The following is a 12,189-nucleotide window of genomic DNA, read 5'->3' as shown; positions in this document are numbered from 1 at the left end:
TGGAGAATTTCCTTGCTCCGATGCCCCCTTGCCTTACGCTGCATTGCGCAAGGCAAGATCTGTTTATTGCGAGCTGCTGATGTACTGGGCTTCTTTCACATCAGTACGCTAGATGGAGACTTCCACCTAGCAGGGAGCAGTGTATGCCATTGTTCTGGGTGGTTTTAGAGGCAGGTACTAGTGATACCCACCTCTAAAACTGCCCAGAACAGCAGTTATACACCACCTATTTGTGCCAGTGATGTCACCAGGCTCCCTGCTAGGTGGATGTCTCTACCTAGCAGCGCAGTTTCTAGGTAAAATTTCTCTCAGGGCGAGAGTCAAACCCCACCCACCCCCATCAAAACTGCTTGATGAAATCATATCAGAAGAGTACTTGCAACCGTCTCACTATATATATATATATATATATATTTTTTTTTTTTTTTTATGCTTAACACAAAAGATTGATTGAGAGCAAAAGAAAATCATAAATTACTGCTTAAACTGCTAAAAGTCGCAGAGTGGTACATGAGAACTGCAGTATAAAGGAAGGCAATACCCTTAGAAGAGTAGTCATGAAATACAATCATCAATAATGTGCAAATCAAAAAAACTGTCATGTTAGCATTTAATAACTAAAACCCAATCACAGCAGGTCTCAACTAGCACACGCAAGTAAATGTACAAAAACCAAGTAACATATAAAATCAGATTCAAAGCATAGATGGCAAGGTGGATTACTGTATACTGTACATAAAATGTATGGAGGTTACACCATGCCGGACAATATAACCTCTGTGCCATGTTGTACAATAAACCATATAACCCCTACACAGTGTAGAGGTATACTGTATACTGTGTGGCACAGTGTAGGCTATATGTGTATAACAAACATACTCCACATGAAAACTTACAATTACTTGGCTTGGCCCTTGGGGATCTCGGACACCACTTCAACATTTTGGCCGTGGGCTCGGCGGAGCTGATGTGTTTTATCCTAATGAGAAAGATTTAATAATAAGGATTTGGAGAAGGGGCAGAGGAATAGCAGAGCTGGGAGAGGCTGGTGCCGCTACTAGGGGGTCATACCATGGGGGAGTAATAAAGCCCACCATAATGCTCCCTCCCCCCAGTAGAAATAATTCTCCTTATAATGTGCAAAACATACCCCCTTGTAATGCCCCAGTTGAGCTAATGTTCCCATAATGTGCCAATATAAAATACCCCTTCTCAGTGCCCCCGTAGATGACCCCATAGTGCTCCTCTCCCCCTTTCCCATAGTACCCACCATAATGTGTCCCAGTATAAAATGCCCCTATACAGAGCCCTCCATATAAAATGCCCCTTCTTTTTAGCCTCAGTAGATGCCCCTATAGTGCCACCCAATAATGTGCCAGTAATAAGTGCCCCAATAGATGCCCCCAATCATGTGCCAGTAATAAGAGCCCCCCCCACCATCATGTGCTAGTAGCCAGAGTGCCCCCTATCATGTGCCAGTAGCCCCCTTATGTGCCAGTCGCCCCCCATCATGTGCCAGTAGCCCCCTATCAAGTGCCAGTAGCCCCACTTATGTGCCAGTAGCCCCCTTATGTGCCAGTAGCCCCCCTTATGTGCCAGTAGCCTCCTATGATGTGCCAGTAGCCCCCCTTATGTGCCAGTAGCCTTCTATCATGTGCCAGTAGCCCCCCTTATGTGCCAGTAGCCCCCCTTATGTGCCAGTAGCCTCCTATCATGTGCCAGTAGCCTCCTATCATGTGCCAGTAGCCCCCCTTATATGCCAGTAGCCCCCTTATGTGCCAGTAGCCTCCTATCATGTGCCAGTAGCCTCCTATCATGTGCCATTAGCCTCCTATCATGTGCCAGTAGCCCCCCTTATATGCCAGTAGCCCCCCGTATGTGCCAGTATCCCCCCTTATGTTCCAGTAGCTCCCCTTATGTGCCAGTAGCCCCCCTTATGTTCCAGTAGCCCCTCTTATGTGCCAGTAGTCCCCCTTATGTGCCAGTAGTCCCCCTTATGTACCAGTAGTCTACCTTATGTGCCAGTAGCCCCCCTTATGTGCCAGCAGGCCCCCTTATGTGCCAGCAGCCCCTCCTATCTGCCAGTAGTCTCCCTTATGTGCCAGTAGTCTCCCTTATGTGCCAGCAGCCCCTCCTATATGCCAGTAGCCCCCCTTATGTGCCAGTAGCTCCCCTTATGTGCCAGTAGACCCCTTATGTGCCAGTAGACCCCCTTATGTACCAGGAGTCCCCCTTATGTACCAGTAGTCCACCCTATGTACCAGTAGTCCACCTTATGTACCAGTAGTCCCCCTTATGTGCCAGTAACCCCCCTTTCATGTGCCAGTACCCCCCTTATGTGCCAGCAGCCCCCCTTATGTGCCAGCAGCCCCCTATGTGCCAGTAGCCCCCCTTATGTGCCAGCAGCCCCCCTTATGTGACAGTAGTCCCCCTTATGTGCCAGTAGCCCCCCATCATGTGCCAGTAGTCCCCCTTATATCCCAGTAGCCCCCCTTATGTACCAGTAGTCCCCCCCTATCATGTGCCAGTAGCCCCCCTTATATGCCAGTATCCCCCCTTATGTGCCTGTAGAACCCTTATGTGCTAGTAGTCCCCCTTATGTACCAGTAGTCCCCCTTATGTACCAGTAGTCCCCCTTATGTGCCAGTAGCCCCCCTATCATGTGCCAGTAGCCCCCTTTATGTGCCAGTAGTCCCCCTTATGTGCCAGTAGTCCCCCTTATGTGCCAGTAGCCCCCCTATGGTGTGCCATTAGCCCCCCTTATGTACCAGTAGTCCCCCTATCATTTGCCAGTAGCCCCCCTTATGTGCCAATAGTCCTCCTTATGTGCTAGTAGCCCCCCTTATATGCCAGCAGCCCCCCTTATGTGCCATTAGCTCCCCTATGTGCCAGTAGTCCCCCTTATGTCTGTGCCAGTAGCCCCTCTTATGTGCCAGCAGCCCCCCCTTATGTGCCAGTATTGTAATTTGTACATATATATATAAAAAAAAAAACAACTTATACTTACCTCCTCCAGGATGCGATGCAGGCCTCTTCCGGCCTGTGTCCCTTGCTGGCTCAGGCGGCACTATGACATCATCGCGCCGCCTGCACCGGCCTCTGATAGGCACACCTCTCCCTCCACTGCCGCAGCACAGACATTTGTATCGCTGTCCTGAGGACGGCGATACAGATGACTATAGAGATCAGTGAGCGCTTCCACAATGGAAGCGCAGCGCTCATCTCCTGCTGTGCCCTGCCCAAGCCCCCTTCTGACAGCGCCCCGGGCGGCCACCCGGCCCGCCAGGTCCAAGAAACGAGCCTGCTACCTAGCATACAGCTGTGAAGCCCAATATGTCACTGGCTCACAACAAATAGACTTTGCCATGTGCGATGCAGCACAAGGGAAGCATCAGGGCAAGGAAATGCTCTGATGCTCCACTTGTACATGGTAAAGGACTAAAGGAACCCAGACAAGCCCTTTAATTTAACCAGATAGAATGGATCTAGTGCACATCATATACTGTTATGGACAGTGCTTGTGGACCCACCAAGCCAACTGACTGGTTTGACTTAGGGCTAGTCCTGGGGGTATTATCCCGCTAGTTTTCTCATTTTTAACCTTTAACCCCTGTACAGGCATCTAGAATTAATTTCAGGGGAGCCAGTAGGCCGCTACCTCTTGGAATAGTCCTCGTGTGGTTGGCTGCTGGCCTACAGGGATCAGAGACACCAGTGCAGGGCAGCGAGGGATCAGACAATACTCACAGTCAGGAAACAGGCAATGGTCAGAGCTGGCAGATTTTATGCAAATCTGTGAAACAATCCAAAGGTCAGTGCAGTCGACAAAGGATCAGTGAACAGGCTCAGTTCAAGTCAGGCGGCAGAAGGTCAGGATCAAGGAAACAGGCAACAATCAGTACACATGCTGACAAATGGATTATAGCTCTTTATAGACTCTAAAAAGCCTAGAGACCTGGCAGGATCTACAGAGATCTAATTGCTCAGGCAAGAAAGTGAGGAAACAGCAAAGCCTATGCATATAGCCGAGGCTGATGAGTAATTGGAAATAGCCAAGCAGCAGCTCAAAGAGCAAGAGGAGATTAACCCTTGCAGTATTGAAACTGAGGTGAAATAACACAATGTCCCTAATTCACACACAGGAATCTAGTGCCTGTGTGAACAGGACAGTGATAGCCATGAACTGCCATTGTAACCAATACCTGTAACACATACCAGGCAATGTATATAACTGCCCATCTGCTGAGACACACACAATCTGTAAGATGGCCATATATATTACATACATTTTGGCAGGACTGGAAGAGTATTTAATATGTTCCTGACTCCCTCAGGGGTAGATTTCAGGGGAGATAAGGATAAGGGAGCTGGATTTCAACTTTCTGATCCCTTTGTTTTTGGGAAGGTGTCTGGCAATGGGTTTCTCTCCTCTACCCATTCAGAACTCATGCATGTTTGACCAACTGAAGCATATATTTATATGGAAGGGTCGAGTGAGATAGCTATCAACTGACTGAGTGCAACTTCCTACTTTGCATGGCCACCCTTAAAATGATGAAGCTGTGGCTCCTTTGAAGTGTTACCTTAGACATCAATGTTTCCGGATGCTTGTGAAGGACACACTTATATGAACTGTGATCTAATTCCCTTGATAGTGAATAGCCAGGAGCTCCACTGTTTAGATAGCAGCCAAATGGACTTTGGACCCTACACTCTGGATTAGTAGGGATTCCAGATGTCAAGTCGTCATGGCATATCCTAGCCATATGAGAGCTTAAATGCAGACAGTCAGCAATAACCTAAATGTAGCTATCCAGAGATCCAGGGGTGGGATCCAGCAGATTATACCCAAATCAGTAGTATTTCACAGAGATTGGAATAATCATATTTGGTGGAAGAAGGGGGGGAGTAGGATATAAATATATTCAGGAGGCACAATGAGCTGCCAAAGACATTGGTGGCAAACTCAACAGAGACAAGTCATGTCCAGGAGTAGTCATCATGATGATTTAGGATACATGCAAAATAAAATGGAAGAGAGCATCTAAATATCGCCTGTAAGTCTTTGGATATAAATGTTTTCTTCTGTCTCCTGGCTGTATTTATATAGGACTAGATTTATTTGTATGTTTTTAGTTATTTAGATTTGCTATTATTATATCGCATTTTTGTAATACTTTAATAAATATATTTGCTTATTGTTAGGTGCATATCTTTGTCGCAAAGTAGGGAACATGTTGATAAAAATTTGAATCCCACTCTTGTAGCTTTTTCTTTTTGTGCTAATCTCAGTCTAGTGACACATGCATATGGCCACGTTAAGGTTCTATGTAGAAGTTATTTATTAAAGGGTTATTCCCATCTCAGCCATTCATCCTATGCTATGACCATAGCAGGGGCGTAGCTAAAAGCTCATGGGCCATCGTGCAAGAGTTCAGCTTGGGCCCCCGTCCCTCAGTACTTGTTGGCAAGGGGAGCACATAGCCTTCCTGCTGCTAGAGGCAAACATTAAAAGGGCACCCTCTCATGCCAAATTCTTAACCTAACCCCTTCCCTCCAGCCAGAGGTGTAAATTGACCAGTATGCATTTTCTATAATGCCAGTGTCTTATGTGGCACAAGGGTCTTTGGGCCCCCTCAGGCTCCTGGGCCCGGTAGCGACTGCTACCTCTGCACCCCCTATAGCTACGCCCCTGGACCATAGCTTCTGAGTTACAGAAATAGTGTAGCCTGCTTTCGGTGCCTTCTATTTACTTCTATGGGAGTTCTGCAAACAGTGTAACTCACCCTACTCGGCCGTAACCCCAGCTACCTCTGGCTGATCTCAACCGTGAATAGCTGAGATGGTTATACTCCTTTAAGTGCCAGGGAAGGGAACTATATTGACTTGGGAGATCAGGGAAGCCTTATCCAAAGAAGATCTGTTATTAAGTTATAAGCATTGGGGGGAAAAAGAAAGGAACACAGGTGTCTTGCATTTCATGTGAGTACTACAAATCCAAGACTGTCACTCTCTCTTTCCTAGACATCGGTTTGGCATAAGACTGGGTAGTCAGGTACTGGACAAGAAGCCCCCAAACACCAAGCCACATGTACCTTCCAAGCTACACTGTGGCTGTCCTGTATGTTAATGGTTTGAAAAACTCACACAAAGAAATACAAAGAGGTCGAACAAAATACTTTGGAATAATATTCGGGGGGAATATTTTGGAATAATATTCGGGGGGTTGTCCAGGATTAGAAAAAAAACTTTCCTCCAAAAACAGCACCACCCTTTCAATGTTATTGCAGCTCAGATACTTTGGTGGACATGGGTAGTGCTGTTTTTGGAAGAAAGCAGACATGTTTTTCTAATCTTGGACAACCCCTTTAGCTGTTGACCTACTAAGGCCAAATGTACATGAAGATCTGCTGGTACCGCATTCATGGTAATGCAACCATGAAAAAATTCTTACATAAGGGGGAAAGAGAACAACATTGGATGCCAATATCAACAGTGCCACAAGCAAAATAAACTCATTTACTGAGGTGGTTATGTACAGTGTTGTTATGACCTTCAAGGACAAGTGAAGGAAGCAGTAAAGGTGACAAATCACTAATATGAGGCTTGAAAGACGCAAAGACTGTTACAGATAAGATGTTGAGCTACACAAAAAATGCATTGCCTCTGCCAAGCATAGATATCTTGCCTAGGATATCAGCTGGGCTGCATTCCCAGCATGTGCTGTGTAGCAGGTGAATGTTTGGACACACTACGTCAAAGTAAGATATCATTTGTGAAAAAAGCAGAAATCAGGCTGAATAAAACACTGGTCATACTATATATGGAGTAAGCTCCTAAACTGGTTTTTGCTTTACAACTTAATAGGCATCTGCCACCAGCGACCTCCCTATCAAATTATTTGCATAGACACATAGCTGTGATGAACCTGATTAAAACGCTGTTTTTCTTTTGTTGAGCCTTTTCATGAGTACTGATACTTTTTCTCAATATGCAAATTAGGCTTTTGGTGCAATTAGGGTGTCACAATTGCTCTTGCTGCTCTGCTCCTTTCTGTGGTCACGCCACTCTCTGGCTACTTTGATTGACAGGGCCAGGCGGTGGCAAAGCAGCAAAGGAAGGCTTTCAACAGAAATGAGTAAAGCTTGGGTGCAACAAGAGCAACACTGATGCCCTCATTGCACCAAAGGCTTAATTTGCATATTAAATATCATAACTCAGGAATGGAGCTTCTGATCAACAAATGAAATACAGCATTTTAATCACCATACGTGAACCATACGTATGTTTTTATGCAAACAATTTGATAGGGAGGTCACTGGTTACAGAATCCCTTTAATCTCCACTGTTACACTAAATACCAAGCTAGACAATAATACATAAACACTATACACAGTGCAAGCAACATGTCACTAAAAGCAAAGTGTATAAATAACAATGCCATCAACACAGGGGTGCACCTAGCCTTTCTGCTGCATGAGGCAAAAACTGAAATGACGCCTGAACACCCCAATGCCAATTTGATAACCTATCCCCTTCCATACAGCCCTACTGTTAAAGACATACTTGGAAAACATTACATATAGAGCTAGAAAACAAACAGGGTAATACAGTGCCACATACTGTGCTTCCCAATACTATACTGCAGAAACAGATATTGGGTTCACATTAAGTTTTTCCATCCGTTTAACATATACTGTAAAAAAAAAAAAAGGATACAAAAGCACAAGCACACCACGCTTTTCTATCCTGCAGAGTCCAGTAAAAATATGTTACTGTATTTACAGTATACGTTACTTTTTACAATGGAACTGTATGGTTAACGGATGCCACTGTACGGCATCAGTTTGAGGCATCCGTTAGCGTTTCCTTTTTTCTACAAAGGAACCCTTTGGTAAACGGATGCCACTGCACGGCATCAGTCTGAGGCATACATCAACGTATATGTTTTTTGTATACGTTCAATATATAGCAAAACATTATGTGAACCCAGCCAAAGAGGTGAGTTTAAAATAATTTAGCATTTTAGACAATTGGGAGGCTTGTACGACATTTTTCTTTATATCAGATAACTCCTTTAAACCTTTCAAGAAAATCTGGGAACTTTGGAAGACTTACACCTTTCCAGCCAGAACATCCTTTTCAGCAGTGTTGTTGACTACTCCTCTAGTATAGCTCGCTCTAACGTGTATGTGCATTCAGTGGGGAGATGGTAGACAGCTGCTGCCAGACACCTCCGGCGGCTTATATCCAGGGAAAGCAAAAGGATTGGGTGATGTCAGGAGATTCCCTTACACACCATACGGTCGGCTGAACCTGCTGTTCTCGGTGGATTTGGCCGACAATATAGTAATGTGGCATTTAGTTCTATACATGTCAACAATTTAATTCCATTAAACTATACTGTGACAGTGGACTGCAACAATGTTGTATTTGTTGGGAGAAAAAAAAGAAATTATAGGCCCAAAGCCTGAAGGAGCTACATGGTTTTCTAGGCCACGACTGTGAGCTATATGAATGATCGGGGGAAATTGATGCTACTGCAACATGAGAATTGCAAAAAAAAATAATCAAGCAAGGTTGGATTTTTGCAATTCTAGGCTTGCACTCACTACGAGTCACACTGCCACTCCATTCATTATTTTGGATGCCCTACTATACAGCGATCCTTGTTCTAGCGCGCCATGTATCATAAACAAGATCTTCCTTAGTTATGTGCGGTTCTGCTGGGCAGCAGCATGATACACTAATGCACTGAGGATGCTACATGGGAATCCAACCTACTGTAAAGAGGTTAAAATTGAAATCACAGAATACATTAATATCCCCACATATAAACATAACCACAGCTATTTAGTGTATATTTTTTCATATTTGGTGTTGTGACGAATACCATACCTCGTGCCCGCTTGACGTCACCTACGTCGAGCTCACAAGACACTGTATGGTCACGGGTTACCACAGTGTGACGTTACACCCTCTAGAGGAGGGCGTAAGGTCAGCTTGGTACAGTTTACACAGGCACCTCTTGTCGACGCGGGCACAGAGAGGCAACAAGCTGAGAGAGCCTTTTCACTGCAGCAGCGAAAACAGCGCTGTCTCAGCCCAGGTATCTGCCAGCAGCTTCTCATTTGATATAAGCCCGGTCCGCTAACGGGATTATATAGGATGAGAAACCAACCCACGGTAGCTTATAACTAGGCCAAAACACGGATGTGGGGATTCGTTATCGAGATACAAGATAGCACAAGATAAAATTATAAATGTAATCGCCTTAAGGGCACACTAGATATAACACAATATACACAGAGAATATATACAGTGGTCTGAGGTTACAGATACAGGTTATATGGGCACAACAGGGTTAAGCAGAGTAAAAGTCAGTTACCGGGTAAGATGAAAGTACCTTTGGGTTGTGAGGTGTTCTTTGCTGTAGTCACATGAAGGGCAGTGATCTCAACTAGATCCTGGATCCCCCTAAACACATTACACGATGTGACCCTTCTTCAGAGAAAGACTCGCCTGCTTGCTGGCACAAGCCTTTTAACCTGTAACTGTCCCCTTCCCTCCTGGCCTTTGGGAGGGGTCCACTCCCCCCTGCTGGACTGGCTGCAAATGACCCACAAAACCCTTTAGGGTTCATAGCTCCAGTCCACAAGGTCACAGGGAGATGGTTCTGGGACCAACGGATCCGCCTAAGTTCCGGCTACAACTATAGTCCAAACATAGTACTGTTAGTTGGTTTCTGTGGGGAGATATGTATATCTCCCTTCCCTGGCATTCCACTATCAAACCAAGAACATAGGCACGTTCCTCGTGGCCACTGGGACACAAATATATATCCGGTTTGCGCCTGTGATGGCCGGGGGATTCATAATTCCTTATGGAATGTAGGTGCCAACATGTCTGGGAGGTATCATTGATCTTGGGCAAGAGCTGAGACCCCCTGCTGGGGTTTTTCCTGCAGATTTGGTTGCCTCCAAACTGGCTAGTTGACGTGTGACATTATCCACCTGGGGCCTCCTTGAAGCCTGTACCCCTGGGGCTTTCTCCTTTGCTAGCTGACAATCAGATGGCTGGGGGGTGGGAACATATTTTGCATGTACACTGACTGTGTACAAGCCAAAAAGTGAATCAACTAACAATCAGGGCTGCCAGTAAATAATAATCCATATTCCTCACACCTCCTCCTTTTAGAAGGCGCCAGGGGGCAGCACATTCCTGTGTTCCCCCATGCGCCCATCCGCACCCTCTCCTTGTCGGGATAGCCCATCGGCGTTACCGTGGTCACGGCCCTTCTTGTGGCGAATGGTCAAGTGATACTGCTGGAGAGCTAGGCTCCTAGGCTCCAGCGTAGCAGCCTCCCATTTGTCCCGGATATGGTGTTCAACAAGGGGGTGGTGGTCAGTCTCCACAGTGAAGCGGCGCCTGTATAAATACGGCTGCAACCGATGCAATGCCCAGACCTTGGCCAGGCACTCTTTCTCCACTCGACTCAGGTACAGAATGGGGTGTTCCTGGCCCGTAGTGTCGACCTGGCTGAGTACGGCACAGAGGCCAAAATCACTGGCGTCAGTCTGTACTATAAATGGCCTTGTGAAGTCAGCTGCCTATAGTACAGGGAAGCTCGAGAGGGCGGCCTTCAGCCCCTGGAAGGCCGTCTCGCAGTCGTTTGTCCAATCAGGCTACTATAGTAGGGGACGAACCTCCTATAGTACCCGGCGGTGTCCAGGAAGGATATCACCTGTTTCTTGGTCTGGGGGTGGGCCAGGATGCGATAGCATCCGCTTTCCGGGGCTCTGGCTTAAGGGTTCCCCCGCCTACTCGGTGCCCCAGGTAGTGGACCTCGCTCATGCCCAGCTGGCACTTTTACGGCTTGATGGTCAAGCCTGCCTGCGTCAGGTGCTGTAGGTGATCCTCCCATGTGGGATTGAAGACGGCAATGTCATCCAGGTATGCTGCCGTGTACTCTTCAAGTCCCTTAAGCAGCGTGTTGACCATCCACTGAAAAGTGACAGGGGCATTTTTCATGCCGAATGGCATCTCCTTGGATTCGTACCATCCAAAGGGGGTGATAAAGGCAGAGTGTTCCCACGCCTCCTGGGTCAGGGGAATCTGCCAGTACTTGTCACGGCCTTTGCTGTGTGCTCCGTGACACTGGTGCCTTGCTTGCGGTTGCTGGTGGCAACGTGTTGCTGATATGGCATGTGTTGGCAGTGTCTCGGCTTTGGCTGTGTGGTCCGTGACATGGTTGCCACACATGCTGTTGCCAGTGGCAACATGTTACTGTTATGGCATGTGGTGGCAGTGTCTTGGCTTTGGCTGTGTGTGCCGTGACATGTGGTGGCTGGTGTGTGCACTTCCCCTTTAAGTTGTAGCCTTCCCTTGTCTGGTGCTGTAAGGGTTAACCCCCTGATTAGGTGTGGTCGCTTTGGGCTATTTAGCTTCTGCTGGAAGCCTGTAGCTCAGTGTTCCTCCAGGCTTGGTGTTTGCTGGTGGTTCACTGTGCCTGGCTTTACCATCTGTCCAGTGAGGGCCACCCTTGTGGTCATCAAGGACTTCCCAGTTTCTCCCTTGTATCCTCTATGTACCCTACCTCAATTGTTGTTTGTTTGGTGTGGGTTTATTTTCAAGGTTTGTTGTATGTCTTGTTTGTTGTTACATGACTGGGCTGTTGATGGTGTTTGTCCCTGCGTGTGTGCAAGATGTTTTCCCTGTGTGTGTTGTACCTCCGCGAGGGGGCGGGTTTCCCAGAGGGGGAACCATAAGCCTGTATGTAGTGCTGCCTGGAGCTTCCGTGCATCTGGTGTTTGCATGGAGGTCCGGTTAGATGTTTGGTGCCATCTTTCCATCTCTGCTGTGGCAGGTAAGTGTTGGTTGTTACTAGTGTTCAGTTGTTACACTGTGTACTTACCTGCCGTTCAGTTGCTACATATGGTCTTTTTCCTCCACCTGTTACTAGACATCTGGAGATTCCGGTTCATCGGATTCCCAGAGGAACTGGTTGTCTCCTATTCCTGACCCCTATGCCAGGGACTGTCAGGGTCAACAGGATCTAGGTTCCAGTGCATGAGCCCTCCCACCTTCAGGGTTCGCTCATGCGGTCAAGAGATCAGGGTCAGGATTAGGGCGGCTGTAGGTTGTGGCCTGCTCCCTTTACTGTAGTCTGGCCTAGTAACAGTTCCCACT

General features: G+C 46.9%; 1 protein-coding gene across 4 annotated transcripts in view; it reads right to left on the bottom strand.

The window, feature by feature from the left end:
• SLC22A3 (solute carrier family 22 member 3) overlaps positions 1 to 12,189 on the bottom strand; it is a 330,912-nt gene that overhangs the window by 229,329 nt on the left and 89,394 nt on the right. The window lies entirely within an intron of this gene.

Source organism: Bufo gargarizans, chromosome 4 (assembly GCF_014858855.1).
Source record: "Bufo gargarizans isolate SCDJY-AF-19 chromosome 4, ASM1485885v1, whole genome shotgun sequence".
NCBI classification, from domain to species: Eukaryota; Metazoa; Chordata; class Amphibia; order Anura; family Bufonidae; genus Bufo; species Bufo gargarizans.
The sequence above is the reverse complement of the archived record's forward strand: the minus strand, read 5'-3'. Positions and strand labels throughout refer to the sequence as shown.